The sequence below is a fragment of the Bombina bombina genome, chromosome 4 (genome assembly GCF_027579735.1).
Source record: "Bombina bombina isolate aBomBom1 chromosome 4, aBomBom1.pri, whole genome shotgun sequence".
Taxonomy (NCBI): Eukaryota; Metazoa; Chordata; class Amphibia; order Anura; family Bombinatoridae; genus Bombina; species Bombina bombina.
The window spans coordinates 813,052,959-813,070,814 of record NC_069502.1 but is presented as its reverse complement, the minus strand read 5'-3'; positions in this window follow the sequence as shown (position 1 = coordinate 813,070,814).

Sequence of the window (17,856 nt, the reverse complement as noted above, 5' to 3'; positions counted from 1 at the left end):
CAGAAAGATCTATTAGCTAAATCTTGTGTTTTACGAAGGCCCGTATGCCCTGCTAGAGGTGCATCATGTATAGCGTGTAAAACCATCTGCCTGGTAGATGGGGGAATATATAACTTGTCTTGATGATAATGTAAACCATCTGAGCCCCGTTGCATAACAGTTAGTGGTTTAGTAATATCTTTCTCTTGTTCTTCCTTAAGGAATGATGTGGAATCAAATGAAAAGGCAATGAACTTTTCTGTTGGAATGACAGTATCCTTACTAAGTAGGTTTGGTGGTTTCTTGTATTGTCTTGATAAGGCATCAGCCTTGCCATTCCGTGAGGAGGGTCTGTATGTGATAAGAAAATTGAACCTGGAAAAATATAAATTCCACCTTACTTGTCGTGCGGTGAGAGTCTTGGTGGATTGGAGGAATTGAAGGTTTCGGTGATCCGTGAAAATAATAATAGGCAGAATGGTACCTTCCAACAAGTGTCGCCAATGTTCAAGGGACACCTTGATTGCCAACAGCTCTTTATCCCCAATGGGGTAATGTATTTCAGATGGAGTCATGATACGAGAGTAGAAGGCAACTGGATGTAACGGTTTCTTGAGAGAGAGTCTCTGTGATAGAATGGCGCCCACAGCATAATCCGAGGCATCGACCTCTAATATATATTGTAGTTCAGGATCTGGTATACTAAGAATAGGTGCAGAGGTAAACTGTGCTTTAAACAATTCAAAAGTCTTTTGACTATCTGGGGTCCAACGAAATGGAACATTTGCTTTAGTGAGGTTTGTTAATGGTCTTGATAAGGAGGCAAAATTTTTGATGAATTTCCGGTAGAAATTGGCGAACCCCATGAATCTTTGAATGTCTTTTTTACATTCAGGGGTAGGCCAATTCTTAACAGCATCTATCTTGTTATCCTCCATGCTAATGCCCGAAGCACTGATGCAATAACCAAGGAAAGTTATGCTATTGGTGTTGAAGATGCACTTCTCAGCCTTGGCATATAAGGAGTTGCTTCTCAATCTGCTAAGGACTTGTCTGACATGTGATATATGTTCAGGTAGGGTCTTGGAATAAATTAATATGTCATCCAAGTAAATAACAAGATAGACATCCAGGATATCCTTAAAGATATCATTTATCAAATACTGGAATGTCGCGGGAGCATTACAGAGTCCGAATGGCATGACGGTGTATTCAAACAACCCGTAACGGGTGCGGAACGCCGTCAGCCATTCGTCTCCAGATCTTACTCGAATTAAATTATAGGCTCCTCTAAGGTCAAGCTTGGTAAAGAATTTAGCTCCCTGTAGTCTCTCAATAAGCTCCGGAATCAGTGGGAGAGGATAACGATTCTTTACTGTCCTTTTATTTAGTTGTCTATAATCGATTATTGGGCGTAAAGATCCGTCTTTGTTTTTTACAAAGAACATCCCCGCACCTGCTGGGGATGTAGAAGGACGGATAAAGCCTTTCCTTAGGTTATCATCAAGGTATGTTTTCAAGTGGTCTAGTTCAGGTTTTGACAATGGAAAGATGTGTCCATAAGGGATATCTGATCCTGGGAGGAGCTCAATAGGACAGTCATACTTCCTATGTGGAGGAAGTTTTTCTGACTCTTTTTTACTAAAAACGTCATTGAAGTCAGCATATTCCTGAGGTATGTCTAATTCTAAAGGTTTCTCTATAGTATGCAGTATGAGTGGTGGGAAACAAGTTGTCTTACAGTAGTGAGAGTTAAAACAAATGGAGAATGGTGACCAGACTATACAGGGGTTGTGTAGTGATAGCCAGTTTAACCCTAGAATGATGGGTACAATGGGGGATGAAATGACATCAAAAGTTTGAAATTCCCTATGATGGTCTTGTGTCACTACAAGTAAAGGTACAGTTTCATACATTACGGGGCCTGAGGCCATATTATTACCATCAATAACTCGCAAATACACAGGAGTCTGCTTTTTCACCAAAGGTATTTTATTATCCTTAGTATATTGTACATCAATATAGTTTGCAGTTGCTCCTGAATCAATGATCCCACTGGCGTTGAGGCGACATTGGTCCCACTGTAAAAGAAGTGGGAATTTATGGTAGGTTGTAGCAGAGGTATAACTACCTAAACATTCAGTATGTGACATTGTCTTACCGCGGCTCTGTCGCTGAAGCGCAGGACAGTCCTTAACCCCATGGTCCTCTGCTGCACAATACATGCAGAGATTTTGACTGCGGCGTCTTAGTTTCTCCTGTGCTGTAAGCGGTCCTTTCACAAACCCAATGTCCATAGGCTCAGTGGGGGGCTTTATTGGTGGTATGTGTGCAGGGGTGTGGGTATGACGTTTTTGAGTGGTGTCCTGGTAAGACCTTTCCTGTTGCCTTTCCCTAAGGCGTCTATCAATAGTGATACTGAGATTTATTAATTCTTCTAAGGTGGGGGGAAGGTCAACTCGAGATAACTCATCTTTAATACCATCAGACAAGCCTAGTCGGAATTGATTCCTTAGAGAAAGGTTATTCCATTGGCTATCTTTTGCCCATTTCTTAAATTCAGTGATATACTCCTCTACATATCTTTTCTTTTGCTTCAATGACCTCATAGCATTTTCGGCAGTCATTTGTTTATATGGATCATCATACAACTGGGCTAAGGCGGTAAAGAAAGCATCTAATGAATTGAGTATGTTATCATTTGTTTCAAAAAAACTGTTTGCCCAGCTCCTGGGCTCACCTCTAAGAAAAGATATGGTTGTTAGAACCTTTACTCTATCTGTGGGATATGTCTGTGGTTTTAGGGTAAACAAAAGAAAACATGCATTTCTAAAATCTCTGAATTGTGTTCTATCACCTTTAAATAATTCAGGGAGACTGACTTGTGGTTCTATAGCATGAATTTTTGTTTCTACAATATCTTTTATATAAGCTTTTAAATTATCATTTTCTGCCTTTAGGGTATTTAACCCATCAGTGAGTAAATCTACCCTATGACTTAGGGTTTGCATGTGTGCAGTTAACTCAGCTGGGTCCATGCTTATTTTTCAGGCTTAGTATTCTGTCAGGATTTAAGTCTTGCCGTATCCTGTAAGGCAAGGAATTTATTTTCAAGAACCTCAACTGCTGAGTTAAAAGGAATAAACTTAAAATAGTATGTGTGTTGTTCAAAGAATACTGGGATTTATCATTAATTACTATCAGAGTAAAAGATAGTCCCAGACATCATAGTTCAGTTATTAGCAGGGGTTAATGGTGATTACACTACAGCTGCCACCTGTGAGTAAACACTAAACAATTGCAGCAGTGTAACACATAGAAACCCCAGTATGGATACATAGAAAAATATAATTACAAACTAGTTTGGAATTTCAGTAGTACAGGCAATAAAAAGAGATCAGGCAAAAAGCTAAATAATAAGTAACTAACTTTAGTGAGTATTTTAAGATAGCTAGTTAAAGTTGGCTCAGATAGATTTAGCAATTGCAAATATATATGATAAACAAGAGTCTGGTATGCTCATATATGATTTGAGTCACAGGAGAGTGAATGTTAAGAGCAGGTCTTACTTGAGAAATTATTAGAGGGTCCGCAGGAATTAGGAGCTTGCAAGTCCTGGCAGTCTGGGAGACAGTGCAGCTGAACTGTGTGTTGCTGCTGTGTGAAGCAGGATGGCGTGTGACGTCACCGCTCTGTGAAATCCGGAACTGACAGGCAAAAAAAGGCAGAGGCAGACACAGTTTGCAGAGAAGATAGGCTTGGCTGTAGCAGTCCTATAGCATAAGACTCCAATACTAAGCAACTAGGAGAGTGTGGTAAGGAGTTATATAGGGCTGAAGCAGGATAGACACTCCCATATTTAAAGGGACATGACAAAAGGTGTCTCGACCTTCAGAGACACTTCTAGAGCGTCAAACCAGAAAGCCGCTGCAGTAGTTACTGGAACAATGCAGGCTGTAGGCTGTAAAAGAAAACCCTGATGAACAAATAATTTCTTTAGAAGACCCTCTAACTTTTTATCCATAGGATCTTTGAAAGTACAACTGACCTCAATAGGTATAGTTGTATGCTTAGCCAGGGTAGATATTGCTCCCTCCACCTTAGGGAAGCCAAGAGTCCCGAATGGTGTCTGATATAGGAAACATTTTCTTAAAATTAGGAGGGGGAGAGAACGATATACCTTGTCTATCCCATTCCTTTTTAACAATTTCCGAAATTCTTTTAGGAACCGGAAAAACTTCAGTGGAAGTAGGCACCTCTAGATATTTGTCCATCTTACACAACTTCTCTGGAGGTATTATAATAGGGTCACAATCATCTAGAGTCGCTAAAACCTCCCTAAGCAACAGGTGGAGGTGTTCAAGCTTAAATTTAAAGGACATAACATCTGAATCTATCTGAGGCAACACATTTCCTGATTCTGAAAGTTCTCCCTCAAACAGCAATTCCCTGACCCCAACTCAGAGCACTGTGAGGGTACATCGGAAATAGCCAATAAAGCATCAGAGGGTTCAGTATTCACATTAATACCTGACCTACTGCGTTTACCCTGTAAAACTGGTAATTTAGATAATACCTCTGTAAGGGTAGTTTACATAACTGCAGCCATATCTTGCAGAGTAAAAGAATTAGACGCACTAGAGGTACTTTGCGTCGCTTGTGTGGGCGTTAAAGGTTGTGACACTTGGGGAGAATTGGATGGCATATCCTGATTCTCTTCAGACTGAGAATCATCCTTAGACACACTTTCATTACCTAAAATATGTTCTTTACAGTGTAAGGCCCTTTCAGTACAAGAGGTACACAATGTAAGAGGGGGTTCCACAATGGCTTCTAAACACATAGAGCAATGATTTTCCTCAATGTCAGACATGTTGAACAGACTAGTAATAACCACAATAGTCGTTAAACACTATAGTGCCAAAAATTATTGCACCCTAAGAGCAAGGGGTGAAATTAACCTCTAAAGGATGATTATAGCAAAAAAACTGTATTTGATATGAAAACGACCCCTGCACAGAGCTGTGGCGCCTACCTGCCCCCAGGGAACTGCAAAACGACTCGACACTTATCCGGTTAACAAAAACTTGGTTTAGGCCCAACCGGAGCTAATGCCTGCTGCCTCCTCTTCACAGTAAACTGCGCGTCTGAGGCGCGAAAAATAGGCCCGCCCATCATGGACGACGTACTATCCGCCTAAACAACAGCATGGGAAGCGGTTTAGCAATAAGCCATGTGGTCCCCAAATACAACCTCACAAAAACAGCCATATAAGTGCTTGTTATTAATAAAAAAAACAGTTAGGCTGCCTCTCCCAGTGTCTCTAATATATGCTGCAATAAGTTCTCTGCTGCATTGAGCCCATATTATGTCAAAAAATAAAACACACAGGATTTCAGTAATAACCTACTTGTTTACAGGTCTACTGCTTACCCCTTCCCATAGCGGGAAAATAAGTCAGCCAGTTCTGATATACTAAGTCTCTTCAGAAATAAATGACTGAACATACCTCAATGCTGCTTGTAGCATGAAACCGTTCTCCACACTGAAGATTTCTCTTGCACTACCTTCAGAAACTCTGTGGGAACCAACATGGATCTTAGTGACATCTGCTAAGATCATCAACCTCAGGGCAGAAATCTTCTTCTATATCCTCCTTGAGGAAAATAGTACTCACCGGTATCATTTAAAATAAAAAACTTCTTGATTGAAGAATCTAAAACACCTCTTTCACTTTACCTCTTCCTATTACTAACACAGGTAAAGAGAATGACTGGGGGTGGAGGGAAGGGAGGATCTATATATACAGCTCTGCTGTGGTGCTCTTTGCCACTTCCTGTTAGCAGGAGGATAATATCCCACAAGTAAGGATGAATCCATGGACTCGTCGTATCTTGTAGAAGAAAGATAAGGATCCAAATTCAATGGAATTATATAGACCAATCTCATTACTCAATAGCGACTATAAGATCTTAGCAAATATTATAGCTACGCGCCTCAAAAAGGTTATAGGAAATGTCATTCATCCAGATCAAACTGGATTTATACCAGGTAGAACAGCTCAGAAAAATATAAGAAAAGCAATGACTCTAATCGAATATGCACTAGTATCACATAGGACAGAGTCAGGCACAAAGCAAGATTTTGCACTATTAACAGTTGATGCAGAAAAGGCCTTTGACTCTATCCTATGGGATCACTTACTAATGACTCTAGATAATTTCGGCTTCTCAGGTCATTTTTATAACTATATATCTTCATTATATCAGAACCCAATTTTGTATCTTAGTATAAACAATATTCTGTCCCCACCCATAACTCCGTACAAAGGAACAAGACAGGGGTGCCCCCTTTCTCCGCTACTATTTAATATAGCCATTGAACCCCTAGCAATCAAAAGTTGTGAAGAATTGGAGGGGATAAAAATAAAACAACATAAAGTTACTCTGTCATTATATGCAGATGACATTTTATTCTACATAAGGAATTCAACTAAAAATATCCCAATCTTAGTAGATATCTTAGCGGAGTTTAGTAAGTTTGCCGGGTACAGAATAAACCTCTCCAAGTCGGAGATCCTCTGGGTAATTAAGAATAAGAATAGTTTTATAGAGAATCCATTTAAACTAGCTGAAAAAGCTATCAAATATCGGAATAAATCTCTCTAGAAACCCAGAGGAATGGTACGATCTAAACTGTACCCCCATATGGAAAAAGTGTGTTTCTGAACTACAGAAATGGTATAAACTGCCACTGTCACTCTCGGCAAGGGTAGCCTTAATTAAAATGCGAATACTTCCAAAAATTCTATTTCTTGTACAGAACATCCCCTCCTTTCTATGTAAGGCAGACATACAAAAATCTAATTCAAGCTGTTCTCGCTTTCTCTGGGCCCCCCCCAAAAAACATAATTTATGTAAGAACTTACCTGATAAATTCATTTCTTTCATATTAGCAAGAGTCCATGAGCTAGTGACGTATGGGATATACATTCCTACCAGGAGGGGCAAAGTTTCCCAAACCTCAAAATGCCTAGAAATACACCCCTCACCACACCCACAATTCAGTTTAACGAATAGCCAAGAAGTGGGGTGATAAGAAAGGAGCGAAAGCATCAAAATAAGGAATTGGAATAATTGTGCTTTATACAAAAAATCATAACCACCACAAAAAGGGCGGGCCTCATGGACTCTTGCTAATATGTAATAAATGAATTTATCAGGTAAGTTCTTACATAAATTATGTTTTCTTTCATGTAATTAGCAAGAGTCCATGAGCTAGTGACGTATGGGTTAATAAATACCCAAGATGTGGAACTTCCACGCAAGAGTCACTAGAGAGGGAGGGATAAAATAAAGACAGCCAATTCCGCTGAAAAATAATAATCCACAACCCAAAACAAAAGTTTTAATCTCAATAATGAAAAAAACTGAAATTATAAGCAGAAGAATCAAACTGAAACAGCTGCCTGAAGTACTTTTCTACCAAAAACTGCTTCAGAAGAAGAAAACACATCGAAATGGTAGAATTTAGTAAAAGTATGCAAAGTTGCTGCTTTGCAAATCTGATCAACAGAAGCTTCATTCCTAAACGCCCAGGAAGTAGAAACTGACCTAGTAGAATGAGCCGTAATTCTTTGAGGCGGGGATTTACCCGACTCTACATAAGCATGATGAATCAAAGACTTTAACCAAGACGCCAAAGAAATGGCGGAGGCCTTCTGACCTTTTCTGGACCCAGAAAAGATAACAAATAGACTAGAAGTCTTTCTAAAATCTTTAGTAGCTTCAACATAATATTTCAAAGCTCTTACTACATCCAAAGAATGTAAAGATCTCTCCTTTGAATTCTTAGGATTAGGACACAATGAAGGAACAACAATTTCTCTACTACTGAATTCACAACCTTAGGTAAAAATTTAAATGAAGTCCGCAACACTGCCTTATCCTGATGAAAAATCAGAAAAGGAGATTCACAAGAAAGAGCAGATAACTCAGAAACTCTTCTAGCAGAAGAGATGGCCAAAAGGAACAGAACTTTCCAGGAAAGTAATTTAATGTCCAGAGAATGCATAGGTTCAAACGGAGGAGCTTGTAAAGCCCTCAGAACCAAATTAAGACTCCAAGGAGGAGAAATTGACTTAATGACAGGTTTTATACGAACCAAAGCCTGTACAAAACAATGAATATCAGGAAGATTAGCAATCTTTCTGTGAAAAAGAACAGAAAGAGCAGAAATTTGTCCTTTCAAGGAACTTGCAGACAAACCTTTATCCAAACCATCCTGAAGAAACTGTAAAATTCTAGGGATTCTAAAAGAATGCCAGGAGAATTTACGAGAAGAACACCAAGAAATGTAAGTCTTCCAGACTCGATAATAAATCTTCCTAGACACAGTTTTACAAGCCTGTAACATAGTATTAATTACTGAGTCAGAGAAACCTCTATGACTAAGAATCAAGCGTTCAATCTCCATACCTTCAAATTTAATGATTTGAGATCCTGATGGAAAAAAAGGACCTTGAGATAGAAGGTCTGGTCTTAACGGAAGAGTCCAAGGTTGGCAAGTGGCCATCCGAACAAGATCCGCATACCAAAACCTGTGAGGCCATGCTGGAGCCACCAGCAGTACAAACGAACGCTCCTTTAGAATTTTGGAAATCACTCTTCGAAGAAGAACTAGAGGTGGAAAGATATAGGCAGGATGATAATTCTGGGGAAGCGACAACACGTCCACTGCCTCCGCCTGAGGATCCCTGGATCTGGACAGATACCTGGGAAGTTTCTTGTTTAGATGAGAAGCTATCAGATCTATTTCTGGAAGTCCCCAGATTTGAACAATCTGAAGAAATACCTCTGGGTGAAGAGACCATTCGCCCGGATGTAACGTCTGGCGACTGAGATAATCCGCTTCCCAATTGTCTACACCTGGGATGTGAACCACAGAGATTAGACAAGAGCTGGATTCCGCCCATACAAGTATCCGAGATACTTCTTTCATAGCCTGAGGACTGTGAGTCCCCCCTTGATGATTGACATATGCCACGGTTGTGACATTGTCTGTCTAAAAACCCCCATACAGCTCCCCAACCTGTCAGACTCGCATCTGTTGAGATCACAGTCCAGGTTGGAAGAACAAAAGAAGCCCCTTGAACTAAACGATGGTGATCTGTCCACCACGTCAGAGAGTGTCGTACATTCGGATTTAAGTATATTAATTGTGATATCCTTGTATAATCCCTGCACCACTGGTTCAGCATACAAAGCTGAAGAGGTCGCATGTGAAAAAGAGCAAAGGGGAACGCATCCGATGCAGCAGTCATGAGAACTAGAATTTCCATGCATAAAGCTACCGAAGGGAATGATTGAGACTAAAGGTTTCGACAAGCTGAAACCAATTTCAGACGTCTCTTTTCTGTTAGAGACAAGGTCATGGACACTGAATCTATTTGGAAACCTAAAAAGGTTACTCTTGTCTGAGGAATCAATGAACTCTTTGGTAAATTGATCCTCCAACCATGTTTTCGAAGAAACGGCACAAGTCGATTTGTATGAGATTCTGCAGAATGTGAAGACTGAGCAAGTACCAAGATATCGTCCAAATAAGGAAATACCACAATACCCTGTTCTCTGATTACAGATAGAAGGGCACCGAGAACCTTTGAAAAGATCCTTGGAGCTGTCGCTAGGCCAAACGGCAGGGCACAAACTGGTAATGCTTGTCTAGAAAAGAGAATCTCAGAAACTGAAAGTGATCTGGATGAATCGGAATATGAAGATATGCATCCTGTAAATCTATTGTAGACATATAATGCCCTTGCTGAACAAAAGGCAGAATAGTCCTTATAGTCAGCATTTTGAATGTTGGTATCCTTACATAACGATTCAATATTTTTAAATCCAGAACTGGTCTGAAGGAATTCTCCTTCTTTGGTACAATGAATAGATTTGAGTAAAACCCCAGACCCTGTTCCAGAACTGGAACTGGTACAATTACTCCAGCCAATTCTAGATCTGAAACACATTTCAGAAATGCCTGAGCCTTCACTGGGTTTATTGGAATGCGAGAGAGAAAAAATCGTCTCGCAGGTGGCCTTACCTTGAAACCTATTCTGTACCCTTGTGAAACAATGTTCTGTATCCAAAGACTGTGAATTGAATTGATCCAAATATCTTTGAAAAATTGTAACCTGCCCCCTACCAGCTGTGCTGGAATGAGGGCCGCACCTTCATGTGGACTTGGGAGCTGGCTTTGACTTTCTAAAAGGCTTGGATTTATTCCAGACTGGAGATGGTTTCCAAACAGAAACCGTTCCTTTAGGGGAAGGGTCAGGCTTTTGTTCCTTATTCTGACGAAAGGAACGAAAACGATTAGTAGCCCTATATTTACCTTTGGATTTTTTGTCCTGAGGCAAAAAAGTTCCTTTCCCCCCAGTAACAGTTGAAATAATAGAATCCAACTGTGAACCAAATAATTTATTACCTTGGAAAGAAAGAGAAAGCAAAGTTGACTTAGAAGTCATATCTGCATTCCAAGTTTTAAGCCATAAAGCTCTTCTAGCTAAAATAGCTAAAGACATATACCTGACATCAACTCTAATGATATAAAAAATGGCATCACAAATAAAGTTATTAGCATGTTGAAGAAGTTTAACAATGCTATGAGTATTATGGTCTGACACTTGTGCTAAAGCCTCCAACCAAAAAGTGGAAGCGGCAGCAACATCAGCCAAAGAAATAGCAGGCCTAAGAAGATTACCTGAACATAAATAAGCTTTCCTTAGAAAGGATTCAATTTTCTTATCTAAAGGATCCTTAAAGGAAGTACTATCCGCCGTAGGAATAGTAGTACGTTTAGCAAGAGTAGAGATAGCCCCATCAACTTTAGGGATTTTGTCCCAAAACTCTAATCTGTCAGATGGCACAGGATACAATTTCTTAAACCTTTGAGAAGGAGTAAATGAAATACCCAGATTATTCCATTCCCTAGAAATTACGTCAGAAATAGCATCAGGGACAGGAAAAACCTCTGGAATAACTATAGGAGGTTTAAAAACCGAATTTAAACGCTTAGATTTAGTATCAAGAGGACTAGATTCCTCCATCTCTAATGCGATTAAAACTTCTTTAAGTAAAGAGCGAATAAATTCCATTTTAAATAAATAAGAAGATTTATCAGTGTCAATATCTGAGACAGAATCCTCTGAACCAGAAAAATCCTCATCAGAAACAGACAAATCAGAATGATGACGGTCATTTAAAAATTCATCTGAAATATGAGAAGTTTTAAAAGACCTTTTACATTTACTGGAAGGAGGAATAACAGACATAGCCTTCCTAATAGATTTAGAAACAAATTCTTTTATATTAACAGGAACATCCTGAGTATTAGATGTTGAGGGAACAGCAACAGGTAATGGAATATTACTAATGGAAATACTATCTGCATTAGCAAGTTTATCATGACATTCATCACAAACTACAGCCGGAGGAACAGTTACCACAAGTTTACAACAAATGCACTTAAAGGGCCACTGTAAGTAAATATTTTCTATGCCTGTTACTAACTAACTACCCCAAATACGCTTTTTATCAATAGCATTTCATTAACATATCTCTACCGTATATCAGAAATCTTGTCTGCAAATTTAATTGTTTTCCAAACCCACTCCGTGGGTATCCTTTGCTCTGTACCAATCCGTTTACAATACCTAGGTTTCAAAATGGCGCTTTAAACACAAAGTTATTGGTTTAAGTATTTTGAACATGCAGTGCTGAAAATAGTGGGCAGGATAACGTGACATCATCGTCGAATAAAAGATATAACTTTTAGAACGTTATGAAACTTTGTTTTGGAGAAAATATAGGTCAGTAGGTTTTAATTAATGTTTATTAACTTTAATATGTTAGTTGTTTAGCTTAAAAATTATAACAGAAAGTAATCCTTTAACTTTGGTAGAACCAGCATCAGTCAGCGTCTTTCCAGAAGTAGATTCTGATCCAGGGTCAATTTGAGACATCTTGCAATATGTAAAAGAAAAAACAACATATAAAGCAAAACTTATCAAATTCCTTAAATGACAGTTTCAGGAATGGGAAAAAATGCCAATGAACTAGCCTCTAGCAACCAGAAGCAATGGAAAATGAGACTGAAATAATGTGAAAAAAAGGTGGAGACAAGAATGATGCCCACATTATTGGCACCAAAATTTTATTGGCGCAAAGAATGACGCCATATCCGGTGACGCCAAAATTTTTGGCGCAAAAAACGCCAAAAAAATTACGCAATCACGAACAACTTCCGGCGTCAAGTATGACGCCGGAAATGAAAAAAATTTTGCGCCAAAAAAGTCAACGCCACAAATGACGCAATAAATTGAAGCATTTTCAGCCCCCCGCGAGCCTAACAGCCCACAGGGAAAAAAGTCAATTGAAACAATTTTAAGGTAAGAAAAAATTGATTATTCATATGCATTATCCCAAATAATGAAACTGACTGTCTGAAATAAGGAATATTGATCATCCTGAATCATGGCAAATATAAGTTTAAAGACATATATTTAGAACTTTATATATAAAGTGCCCAACCATAGCTTAGAGTGTCACAAAAAATAAGACTTACTTACCCCAGGACACTCATCTACATATAGTAGATTGCCAAACCAGTACTGAAACGAGAATCAGTAGAGGTAATGGTATATAAGAGTATATCGTCGATCTGAAAAGGGAGGTAAGAGATGAATCTCTACGACCGATAACAGAGAACCTATGAAATAGATCCCGTAGAAGGAGACCATTGAATTCAAATAGGCAATACTCTCTTCACATCCCTCTGACATTCACTGCACTCTGAGAGGAAAACCGGGCTCCAGCCTGCTGTGAAGCGCATATCAACGTAGAATCTAGCACAAACTTACTTCACCACCTCCACGGGAGGCAAAGTTTGTAAAACTGAATTGTGGGTGTGGTGAGGGGTGTATTTATAGGCATTTTGAGGTTTGGGAAACTTTGCCCCTCCTGGTAGGAATGTATATCCCATACGTCACTGGCTCATGGACTCTTGCTAATTACATGAAAGAAACACGTATTTCTCTATTAGGATTAATGCACCCAAAAGATATGGGCGGATTTGCATTTCCGAATCTTATAAACTACAATTTGGCATGTATGGCCAGAATCGCTTTGGATTGGCTGACTAGAGCCAACTATGTTACAAATTGTGATATAGAAGAGGCTATAATTGCTCCCTATGCTCTTAAAGCGTTGTTACATATATCTCGACCTAAAGATGCCCGAGAATACTTTTTAAAATATACAATTTATAATGTAATCTTAGCATGGTACAAAATCTGCAATTTGCTGGAGGTGAAACACTCGCTCTCTAAATATTTACCTATCAGAGGAAACCCAGACTTTGAGAGCGGATGTATATCACCTGCCTTCAGAAAATGGTCGGCAAATGATCTAAATCTATTGATCCAGGCAGTGGACCCGGTTACCAAACATATTAAAGCATTCGAATCTCTAGTTAGAGAATTCAATCTAGATAAGAGATCCTTCTTTGCTTACCTACAAGTTAGACATTTTTATCAGAATCAGAAACCTTTGGAAGGAGATGTTTGGACATTGGGCCCACTGGATAATATTATTAGTAGATTCTCTACAGGTAATCACTCTATTTCATATATCTATAGACTATTAGTACTAAAGGAGGCAAAAACTAAAGTAAATAATCTCTTCCTTACATGGAAACAAGACATTCCTGGAATTGATTTGGACTTTTTTCAAAAGAACTTTGATAGGGTAAGAAAGTATTCATGTAATATGGCAATAAGAGAGTCTCATTTAAAACTTCTTAACAGAGCCTATCTGACACCTAGTAGAATGGGAAAATGGAAGGGGGATATGGCTTGTTATAGATGTAAATTTCCTGCAGCAGATTTATTCCATGTCTTTTATGCCTGTCCAAAAATTGTTAAATTATGGAAACAAATAGAATTCTGGCTGAATAGATTTTTGCCAGCCAGGATATTCCTTGAGCCTTCACATATTTTCTTTTTGGTTCATGAAAAGATACAGAATAAGTCTTTGATCAATACTGTAATTTTACTAGCTAGACAGATGATATTAAGAGCATGGAAGGATAAAAATGCTCCAAGTATAGCTTCTGTTATACATAATATAGTATACCAAATGGCTTTGGATCAGAACGATCCACTAATCTTTGAAGAAAATAAATTAAAAAATTATATGGCAAAATGGGATAAAGTAATTTTAGACCAGCCTAGAGAGGTTCAGCTGCAGTTATTAGGGTACTTCCGTATGTCATCAGACTTTTTACAATTAATATTATCAGATAAATACCCAGAGTACTGGAGACAACACTTCTTTTGAGGGCTGGGGGGAGGCGGAGCCCCAGGGGGAGAAGAGAGAAATCACAGGCTCTTTTTTCTTCTTTCCTTTCTTGAGAAAAACCAAATAACAATAAAGAAAGTATTATGTATCTATTAGACCCAGAGGATGATCCTATGTTTAGAATCTGATAACTATTGTCAATATTATCTACAAAGTTTCTAAGCAGTAATGTTTTGTTTTTTTTATTCTGCATGTATTGATATAGAGAAAGACATGTGAGGTGAAACAATGTTATGTATATACGTGTATTGTCATTTTTTTCTCTTTTGTTTCTGTATTTAGTTTTTTAATTTCTTTTTTCTTTTCCTTTTACAAGGAAAAAAAGAAAACAATAATAAAAATTATATTTAAAAAACAAAACAAAACAAGAATTACAAGGAAAAGAGTAAAAAACTGCAAGCCAGGCTTACAAAGAGAGGCTATAAACCAGATGTAATTAAAACAGCACGGTTATCTGTGGATAAACTTGACAGGAAAACTCTCCTATTTGAGAAAAAAGACACACATGCAGGGAAGCCCAAGGAGGGTTTACCCTTTGTTACCAACTACTCAGAGGAGTATTATCAAATTTGCAAGATTATCAAATCACACTTTTCACTTCTGTCGGCAGATGATGATTTGGCTAATATATCCACAAAAGGTTGCCATTTCTCATGCAAAAGGAATAGAACCATTGGAAATATGGAATCGCCGTCAAAAATGAAAACAAGTCATACTGAAGGGTCAGCATGGCTGATTAATAATGGCATGCATAGATGCAATTTTCAGGATTGTGTTGCATGTGAGAAAGTGACACTAGGGAACACATATAGGTCCTCGGTCACAGGACAACAGTTTCAGATTAAGACCAGTTTGAATTGTAGATCGAAATATGTTATCTATTTGATAACATGTGCCCAGTGTATGGTACAGTATGTTGGTGTGACCACCACGAGTCACGGTCCAGAATAAGAAAGCACCTGTCTAGTATTAGAACAGGTAGATTCAGTGCCCCCCTGGTGCAACATTTTGTACAAATACATTGGAAGAACACTGATAGTTTCAAGTGAACTATAATTGAAAATGCACCTTTACCCATTCGAGGAGACATAGAGAAACTCTTGGGGAAACTGGAGGTTTAATGGATCTTCAAATTGAAAACCAGAACACTAAGAGGACTAAATTCTACCTATGACCTTATTCATTTTTGGTAATGGGTAAATGACATCCTTTATTATCAATATATTATACTGATCCCAGATATACATGCACTGTTCTTGTTATTATACAGCTCATGCAATATAGTAACATTGTGGTTATTGAATAATGGGGGCTAGATACCTTCAGCACAAACCTTGAACAAAGGATGTATGTATATATATATCTTTAAGCTGAGGATTTACCAATATTTCCCCAGATAGTGTATAGTAATGGTTACATATTATATGCATATAGAGGATCTTGAGTATTGAGTACTGAGCATTAAAGGGACAGTAAACACCAGAATTTTTGTTGTTTAAAAAGATAATCCCTTTATTACCCATTGCCCAATTTTGCATAACCAACACAGTTATAATAATATACTTTTTACCTCTATGATTATCTTGTATCTATGCCTCTGCAAACTGCCCCCTTATTTCAGTTCTTTTGACAGACATGCACTTTTAGCCAATCAGTGCTGACTCCTAGGAGCTTCACGTGCCTGAGCTCAATGTTATGTATATGAAACACATGAACTAATGCCCTCTAGTGGTGAAAAACTGTAAAAATTCTTTCCGATTAGAGGCAGTCTTTAAGGTCTAAGAAATTAGAACATGAACCTTCTAGATTTAGCTTTCAACTAAGAATACCAAGAGAACAAAGCAAAATTGGTAATAAAAGTAAATTGGAAAGTTGTTGAAAATTACATGCCCTATTTAAATCCCGAAAGATTTTTTTTTTTACTTTACTGTCCCTTTAAGTGAATTTGTCAAAATGATCATGTGACATATATAGATATTCAAAATGAGTTTTTTAGTTTCTACTGAATTAGGCACTTAAGGTTACGATCCAGCATTGATCTAAATGCATAATGTTTTGGTGCAAATCATTATTATTATTTTTCTCATTGATGTATTATTATGCATTAATTTAGTACGTACAGATTATACAAAAGGTAGTCACAAACATGTAATATGTATTTATATGATAAGGAAAATAAGTCTGTGTGAGTGTATGCATATTTTGCTGTGTATCTATTGGTTAACATTGGACCAATGAGAGGATTGGAGGCTCTTTAAGTAGGGCGGGTTGTTTTAACTTTTTATCAGCTTAGACTACGGCCATGAGCTGAAACGCATCAGCTGTTTATCTTTCCTCCCATTGGAGATCCAATAACACGCTGACTGTTTGCCTGCATTGCTATGTTGGTTACTAAGTTCAGAGCTTTTTATATTGCAACTGTATCAATTGTCCTGGAATAAAGCTACATGACATCTGTGACCGGTGCTCCTGTCAATTCCTTTTTACGCACCTTACCCCCAGCCACACAATCTGTAAGGAACTTCTGTGTCCGGTCTGTATTGGTAACCATGTGTGGCTGGACAAGAGTAACAGTTGCTCCGCTGCCCGCAGTCCCTGGGCCGGCCGTTGATCCAGATGACCTGGCGGTAGTGCAGGTGCTTGTCGCCTGTTGCTGCTTGTACGGGGTCCACCTCACATAGTACCCCACACTCTTCCTCTGCCCAGGCCACGTGGTTAGCGGGGCTCTTCACCTCCAAGCAGTGAGCGGAGGCCCTTGAGCACCCAGCGATGATGTTGCTCATTGAGCCAGGGGCAGTTGGACCGAACAAGGCCCACCTGGTCACACTTGGAGTGACCCACCGGGCGAGGCTCGGGTCGTACCTGACGTCGAGCATCCAGGAATTGGTCGGCCAGGACAGCCGCTTGGTCAACTGTCTCGGGCTTCCTATCCCTGACCCATTTCCGTACCTCCGGTGGGGAGTGTTAATAGAAGTGTTCAAGAATGATGAGCTGGGAGGCTTTGGACAGGGTGGGCACTTTTCAGCCTGCAAACCAGTAGTCCAGGTAGCAGATGAAGTGGTGCGCCCACTCTGTGAAAGGCTGCCCCTATTGCTTGCTTAGCCCTCGAAACTTCAGCGGGTGAGCCTCTGGCGTGATGGCATATTGGGCTAGGATTCTTTACGGGTGATCCCGAGGTAGCGGCAACTATCCCCGGGTAACCATGGAGAGCAACGGCCCCAAGGTATCTTAGTCCAAAAAGCAACATGATCCGTCACTGGGGGCCAGAGCAGCAGGGGATTCGGGTAAACCGGGTAAGCCTGGGGGAGTAGAGGTTGTAGGGGGATCTGAAACCCCCAGTTCCCAAGGGAGCTCCCTTGCGGCAATCACCCCACATCTTGCCCTCCCTAGGGGGTACAAATCCCAAAAAGAGCAGTCACTGGAGCGACCTGGGGTAAAGTTCAGCGGGTGTCCAGGGTAGTCA